This window comes from Pinus tabuliformis, chromosome 2_1 (genome assembly GCF_031772625.1).
Source record: "Pinus tabuliformis cultivar Carrire ecotype Pingquan chromosome 2_1, CPIR1, whole genome shotgun sequence".
NCBI classification, from domain to species: domain Eukaryota; kingdom Viridiplantae; phylum Streptophyta; class Pinopsida; order Pinales; family Pinaceae; genus Pinus; species Pinus tabuliformis.
This window is the reverse complement of record NC_142299.1, coordinates 893998174-894006650: the sequence shown is the minus strand read 5'-3', so window position 1 is coordinate 894006650 and position 8477 is coordinate 893998174. Positions and strand designations below refer to the sequence as shown.

Sequence of the window (8477 nt, the reverse complement as noted above, 5' to 3'; positions counted from 1 at the left end):
TGTAAGATCAATCCCTTGCACTTCTTGATCCCTTCGGTTTTTAATATTTATCCGTTTGGTTCAATAATTGCTTGGGTTTGTAATATTAAACCATTGGCTTTATTAGTTCCTTGGGTTTATAATATTAGTCCCTTTTGTTTATCTTAGGTTTTATATACCTTGGGTTATACTATTAATCCTGTTGGTTTTTTACGAAGCAAAATTTTTATTATTAATCCCTTGTTGTTATTAGTTCCTTAGGTTTATATTATCAATCCCTTGGGTTTATTCATCTAAGGGTTCATATTCGTATCATATAAGGGTTCATCTAGCGCCTATAATATTAGTCATAATGTTTAATATCAAACCCAAGGGACTAATATTATAAACCCAACATTGGTAAACCCTAGTATAAATATTAGAAAGACTAAATAAACATGGTTTGTTTTCATGGTGAGACAATCCTTGTCACAAAGTGACATTCAACCATGGTTGACCATGGTTGTCTAATATTAATTCCTTGGGTTTATAATATTAGTCCCCTATGTTTAATATTATTCCCTTTGGTTCATAATCCCTTGGGTAATGATAAACAAAAGGGACTAATATTGTAAATCCAATGTATACAAACCCTAAGATAAATATTATAAGTACTAAAATAAACATGTTTGAATTAATAAAACCTAATAATTTTAATAATTATAATTATTATTACTAATTAATATTACTAATCATGAATTATTAATATTTAATATTACCAATATTATTATGAGATTATATTATTGTAATAATATTAATATAATAATCATAAATATATAAATATATAAGAATAGCATTGTTATTATTTACATACTTATTAATTATCATAAATGGCTGGTCATTAAAAAATTACACATAATAATTCACTTATCACAATTTTAATTATTGGATCATGATTATTATTATGAGCGATTATTATTATTATTATAATAATTCAATATAATTGTGATTATTATTATTATTATTTTATATTTTTTTTCTTGCTGAAGCAAGAGTCGTACCTTCTATTTCAATGAATCGGAAAAACAAATTACATAAAATACAATTGTCCCAAAGGAACTGTGGCCCATAGAAATAACTATCCACTTAAAGCCTAGGGCACTGAGCTAAAGGCTTTAAAACTCAGCTAATGGCTGACAAATATAACTACAATATCATCTAAATACAAACAAAATATGAGACCATTCGATCCACCCTCAGAGATCTGACGGATGAGGCTTAAATATGAGCGAAAACAAGCAAAAACTTTAAAATTAGAATCAGAGCCGATGAGGAAATAGGGACCACCCTATAAGGATTTCGGGTCCAAATGGGGGGATAACCCTTGAGCATGTAGCTCGCCCAAAATCCACCTATTCCCACCTTGAAGTGATACAAGCACGAAAGATAACCCCTCACCTGGACCTACATACTTTTCCTTAACCATCTATTCTCCTCGCCAGATCCAACGGCGGAGGATGAAATCGCAAGACCTAAAAGCACAAAGAATTAACACACGATAAATGATGTGGACCCACCAACCTGCACGCTTATTCTTGACTATAGATTCATCCTACTCGATCCAACAGTTGAGGATCATATCGCACGAGCCAAAAACACCAAGAATTACCTCGCGATGAGGGTGGTATTCTCTCCCTCCCTTGGCTACGTGTTGCTTCATGAGTGGAATTACTCCCAACTCTAAAATACCACTTCCGGCTTGAAGGGCATGCGAAAAATCGAAAACCACCCTGAGATCGGTATTGCCACCACAGAAAGAAAAGCGGGGGTTTTGAGTCTACCGAGAAAGCCTAGACTCCGACCCCTGGCACCATCCCATCTGCTCGGGTGCATGAACCAAAGGAATATGAAATTATATCCATGCAACAGTCCATTCGAGAAACATTATCTACCGAGCAACTTCCACCTGAGACTTGTGTGTTTGCACTTACTAGGGTTGACGAGGCTGACCGTGACCTGCATCCCAAATATGACCTCACTTCTGAAGTAACACTTCATAATGAATCCAAATCAACTGGACCCCGTCTCTGTGGCTCTACTTCGAAACACCATTCTTTCCTCATCCGCCTGATCATAACAATGTACCCTTAATCTATTCTGAGGCATCTCTTGCCAACTCAGCTTGACCCTGCTTTTGGTGCAGAGCACCCCTTGATTAGCTAGAATGTCTCCCAATTTATTTTCCATCCTTTGCACATGAGTAAAACTCACAGTACGTAAGCATATGAGATGAACTTGAATCTTTTGAAAGACCTGAAGCAGCCTCCAGTGTTTTGAGACTTTTTTGGGTTTTGTGGCATAGCTCATTCTCTTTACGGAGTTAATGATTAACTCAGAATTAGATTCAATTATTATATTCTGGATATTATCCTACTTTAGGAATTCTAAACATTGCTCAAGTGCCATTAATTCCACCATATCTTTAGTAGTTCTTCCAAAATGGCAATGGAAAATAAAAAGGATGCAGCCATTTTCATCCCTTAACACCCCTCCAAAACCAGCAATACCCGGGTTGCCTTTAGAGGCCCCATCAATGTTGAATTTCAAAGAACCATGAGAGGGAGGATGCCAGTAATCCTGCTTAGTTTCTAGTTTCATTACCTTCCTATATAAGCCCTGTGGTATAGGCCCCTGCATACCCAACTGAAGAAGTATCTAAAATTCAGCTTCTGAAGGTGGATTCTTTTGGGAAGTTCCCACTAAAGTACCTATCGTCTCCTTAAGTTGTCTTAAGATTTGCTCAAAAATGCGTTGGGAGGAACTTTTTACATTTTTGAAGATTCTGTTGTTCCTTTCTTTCCAGACATTCCATATTATGAAGCTTGGTGTTAAAGCCAAAGCTAAGTGAAGAAATTCATAATCAGAGAAGTTTCGTCTCCAGTTATTTGGGGTATTGATAATGCTTCCTTTGTCCCTATCCGTCTGTTGGAAAATAGTGGCAAAAGTATCCCACAACCTGGAGGTCAAAATGAAATTATTGAGAAGGTGCTCCATTGTTCCTCTTGGGCTTCATAGAGCTGGCATCTAGAAGGTCCTAGAACACCCCTCTTCTGAATGTTTTCCCAAGTCAGAATTTTCGTATAATGTACCAGCCACATGAAGAGTTTGATCTTCATCCATCCTTAATGCCTCCATAGGTTCTACCAAATCCTGTCCGGTACATTGGAGTCCATCTCAAGGAGTATGCACTTTTCCTACTTAATATTGAAGGTACCTTCATTATTGTTTCCCAATCTAAGTTGGTCATGGCCCCCTGTAACTAAAATTTTCCTTTGGTCCAACATTGTCAGAAGTGCCTCAGCTTTTGCTTTCAAGGGGCTATCATCACTGTAGTATATACTCTTCCAGGTTCTCCATTTTTCTTCACTATTGGTTTGATCCCAAAAATCCTTTATCCTAAATAACCCTTTGGTATCAGTTTCTTTCTTGAGGTCCAAAAAGTCCTCTCTTAATAGTGTAGGTTATTGCTTCCATTTATCCTCCCAAAACAAAGCAAGATCTCCCTCTCTAATTTCCCAGAAGCTATTTTTTTGTACTAAACCTCTATTCTCCCAGACCTTATTCCAGATGTGTTAGCCTTTTATGATGCTAGTCATCTTTATGTGATCATTATCTTGCCAAGTTCTAGCATATTTTTCTTTCCAGATACTAGCCCACTAAGCCTTTGGATCTTTTACCCAACGCCACCATAATTTTTCCCCTAAAACTTTTCTTCGTACTTCTGAATCATCCAATCCAAGACCCCCATGTTTTTTAGGTTTGCAAAGCTTATCCTAGGCTACCAAGGCCCATTTATTTCTCTCCTCCCCCTTATCCCAAAAAAAGCCTCTCTTTTAATGGTTCTAGATTATTGCAAAACTACTTTTGGAGCTGGAAGGGCTGATAAAATGAAGACGGGGATTGATTGAAGTACATCTTTTGTAAGCACCAACTGACCAGCCATGTTTAAAGATCTAATAGTCCATTTCCTGACTTTATCCTGCATCTTATTAATCACCGGCTCCCAAATGCTCCTGTGAAAAGGTTTACCAGTTAGAGGAACTCCGAAGTATTTGGAAGGAAGGACATCTGTTTGAAAGCCAAAAATTCTGGAGATATTTCTTTGAATAGCAATATTAGTATTAAAGAAAAAAATCTTAGATTTTGAGAGATTAACTTCCATACCTGTAGCCATGGCAAAGTCACACAAGATTTGTTTGTAAGCTAGTGCTTCTTTGACCATGGGGATCCCCTACAACATGGTATCATTAAAAAATTCTTGATGGGTAAATTCTTGTCCAGTCTCAGAAAGTTGGAGACCTTTTATGTTACCAACTTCTTTCACATGCTTGATAGATCGACCAAGTCCTTCCATCACGAGGATAAAGAGAAAGGGAGAGAGCATATCTCCCTGCCTGAGGCCTCTTGAAGGAGTAAAAGTCTTCAAAGAAGAACCATTAACTAGAATTGAAAAAGCTAGAAGAAGTTACCAGGGCCATAGCCCATGTTACCCATTTATGATCAAATCCAAAGGCTATAAGGACCTTCCTGATATAGGTCCAATTCAACTTATTGTAAGCTTTGGCTGGGTCCAATTGCATAATCATTCTGGACTTCCTATTTCCTAACAATGAATGCACCACCTCATGCGCTTGAATGATGTTGTTGAGAATTTGTCTAGCCTCCACATAACTTGATTGCTCCACAGAAACTAGAGAGGGAAAAATGGGTTTGAGTCTATTCGCAACAACTTTGGACATTATATTGTATACCACATTGCACAGAGCTATGGGTCTAAACCTATCTGGAGTCTGAGCATTGTCTTGTTTGGGGATCAAGGAGATGAAGGAAGTATTGAGCACCTTCAAAATGGTTGTATTAATCCTAGAATCCTCCACTACATCCATAATATCTTTTTTTAACAATGTTCCAGCAAGCTTTAAAGAAATCCACATTGAAACCATCAGGGCCTAGCGCTTTACCATTCTGCATTTATTTGATGACCTCGCTAACCTCCTCTTCAGTCACTGGCCTATTAAGATTGAAATTATCCTCTCTTGTTACAGGCTTGGGTATATGCCTTGTTAAGTCCCTGATAAAATGATCTCTCTTTGAAATGGTTTCCTTTGCTATAGCTTGAAAGTGTTGAACTAACATAGTTTCTATATCTTCATGGGAATTAAGTATATGAACTCCCTCGTCCTTGATCAACGAGATCCTATTATGAGATCTGTTCGCCATTGTGGATCTGTGGAAAAATATAGTGTTTCGCTCACCTTCTTTAGCCATTGAACTCTAGATTTTTGTCTCCAAAATATTTCCTCTTGCTTACATAAATTCTCCTAGTCTTGATGATGGTTGGTGACTTTATCATTTCTGACTTTATCAATGTCATCCGTGACAAGGGCTTGATTGAGTTCCTGCATTTTGTCTTCAACAACTTTTTTTGCTTCAAAAATATTGCCAAATTCATTCGTATTCCAATATTTAAGTCTAAGCTTGATGTGCTTTAGTCTTTTGTGTAGCAGAAACATTCTTGTACCCTGAATATGCAGATCTTTTGTCCAGCATTTTGCAATGTTGCTGATGAAATTTCGGTGTGTGAGCCAGATATTCTAAAATCTAGAAGGTCTGTTGTTGGGGTACCAATGCCCTGAACCTGAAGTTTTATAGGCCAATGGTTCGAACCTACAAAGGGGAGAATTTTCATTATTAATTCCTTGTCGGTGAGCATGAGGTACTCTGATATTATGAATCTGTCTAAATTTGAGGCTACTTGAGACTCTCCTCCTCTTTTATTGTTCCAAGTAAAGAGGCCATTACTCATATCAATGTTAACTAGCTTCATATTATCTATAAAAGTTTGAAATGTTGTAGAGTCCTTGCTTAAAGTTCTAGTTCCCCCTTTTTTCTCCGAAAGTGATTTGATCATGTTGAAGTCCCCACCCATGATCCATGGTACTCCTACATGTCTATCTCTTAGTTCCACAAGAGAATCTAGAAACCTGAGTTTATCATCCATTCTTTGAGGGCCATAAACATTTGTGACTAGATAAGTCTCCCTATCTCCCAGAGGCTGAATAACCACTGATAAATAATTTTTAGATTCCTCGGCATCTATTATGCCAATCTTTTGCGGATTCCAAAGAGTGAGTATGCCTCCTACTGTATTCTCTACTTTGACTTCTAGAAACTCAAATTTATTGAGCCACTTGCTGTGAATTTCTTTTATTTTTTGAATGGAACATTTAGCCTCCTGGATAAAGATCATATTTAGAGCTCCTTGTTTCATTTTATTGCTAAGTATTCTTTGTTTTCTTTTACTACCTAGACCTATGATATTCCAAGATTTGAACTTCATTATTAAAGATTTGTAAAGGAGTAGCTGGTTAGGTCTTTCATCTTACCTGAATCTATCATTAGGTTTCCACATTCCATCAACAACTCATTCTGCTTTTTTCTGCCACTTTTCTTTCCTGGGTTTCTAGGAGCTAATCCTAGTGTGGTTTTCATAGTTTTCACACCTTCGTTGCCCTGCCTTTCATTGTTTCTTTGCCTTTCTAGCCATTTAGCCTAAGTTTTCCATAGGAACAGATGTTGTACTCTATTGAACTCTTCTTGAGGTAGTGAGTCTACCCCTCCCATGGTTCCCTGTTTCAAGAACCCTTCTAGATCTAGGTGTTCTCTATCAAGAATCTCCTACAATTCATGATCCTCCATTTCCATCTCACTCTGGGTCATTTCTTTGTCCATTTCCAGTTCTCCATCGATCAACATAGTCTCTTTTTGTTTATTAATATCCTGTGTTTTTCCACTATCTTCTTCTTTCTCCTTCTCCCATGGGCTTCCTTCCATTACATGATCTACCTTTGTTATCTCTTCCTCTTCTTCAAGTACTTGGAACCTATTCAGACTGGGTTGTTGCCCTTTTGTTTGATGTTGCTTTGGCCCCCTTTTGCCCTCTTTTCCTCTATATCCCACTTTGTGAAAGCTTTCAGTATCTTTCTTTATGGTAGCATTACTTTTTTTCTCTATTTTAATGAGAGGGCAGTCTCTAAATAGGTGCCCATGCTCATGGCACCTGCGACATCTAAAAGAAATATGTTCATAATCTACTGTTTTCACCCATTCTTAATAAAAAACTTCCAAGATGACCTCATCTGGTAGAGGTCCAGAGAGATCCATCTCCACATATTCGTGTGAAAGAAATATATTTTCCCCTGCTGGTGGCCTCAGAAGCTTTTAGAAAATGCCCTAGTTTGTTTCCAATGTCAATTAGCGACTCCTTTTGCCAGTAATCAAGAGGTAGGGAGTAGAGTCTTACCCAGACTGGGACTGAAGTGAAAGTCTCTCACTTCAGGACAAAATTCATCATCCATGGCCACATGTAGAGGCCTGCTGCAGCATAGAAGTAGGGCCCTCCTTCAAACACTCTGTCTTTGTCCTCAATATTTGTAAAGACCACAGTGAAGAAACATTTTGACCCAAGATGTAGGTCTATGCTTCCTTTTGGTTTCCAGTGATATTTAATCCACGCTTGTAGTGCCTTTATAGTGGGCCGTAATCCCATGAATTTACAAATGATAGCATAGGTCCACTTGTGGTCCCTGTGCGACTGCAATGCAGGACCATTTAAAACTACTCCGGGTGTAACCTCAGCCTTGGGTTTACATGTCCCCTTTTGCACTTATGAAATTACAGAATTGGAATAGAATCATCAAATTTGGAAGTGATATATATCTTAGGTTAAAGGGGGGAGGTAGCTTTTTGAAGGATTACATATAAAAAAAAATGATTGCTCTGTGCATTAGTACTCACCACGGCCCCTATGTTGTTTAGCTGTTGTTTGCAGTGTGAATATTCCTAAATTTTCTCACATGTTGAACCTGATGCCGTTGTGAAGAAAATGGGTGGATCACCCATTAATGTGAATTACTTAGAGAGCCTGAGAGTCAGTGAAGTGTTTTCGGGCAGAGACATTTCAGTGAGTGAGCGTATGATCTACACAGAGCCAGATGGTATACCTGTATATGCTGTGGAAATTAGAAACACATGTGTCATTGGGTGTGCAATCAACAATATACACATCAGTTGCAGCTCGTTCGTGTCGACGATAGAGATAGACCCTAAAACATTTAGGAGGATCGCCTACAATGACTACTTGGTGAAGGACGATGGGAAATTTGCGGCGGGAGATGGTGTGTCCTTCAACTATGCCAATAATGCCATCTATCCACTGAAAGTAGCTTCCGTCAAATGCGATGCTTAACCAATTAACACACACAGTCATGATATTAATCTTTTTCCTTGTGCTTCTGAAGGTCCACTTGGTCCTGGTTCTGAGGTTTAACTTCTGAATGTACTCCTCGTCCTTGTTTCGAGGGTTAGTTTCTGAATGTATTCCTGGTCCTGGTTCTGAGGGTTAGTTTAGTTGGTAGTAAAATGTTGTATCTCTCTAGGTTAGTTCAGTGGTTAGTAAA

The 8477-nt window shown here is 38.0% G+C and overlaps 1 pseudogene; it reads left to right on the top strand.

Moving 5' to 3' along the window:
• Positions 1-7903: 7903 nt before the first annotated feature.
• LOC149203519 (TPD1 protein homolog 1B pseudogene) lies at positions 7904-8266 on the top strand (annotated as a pseudogene).
• The last annotated feature ends 211 nt before the right edge of the window (positions 8267-8477 follow it).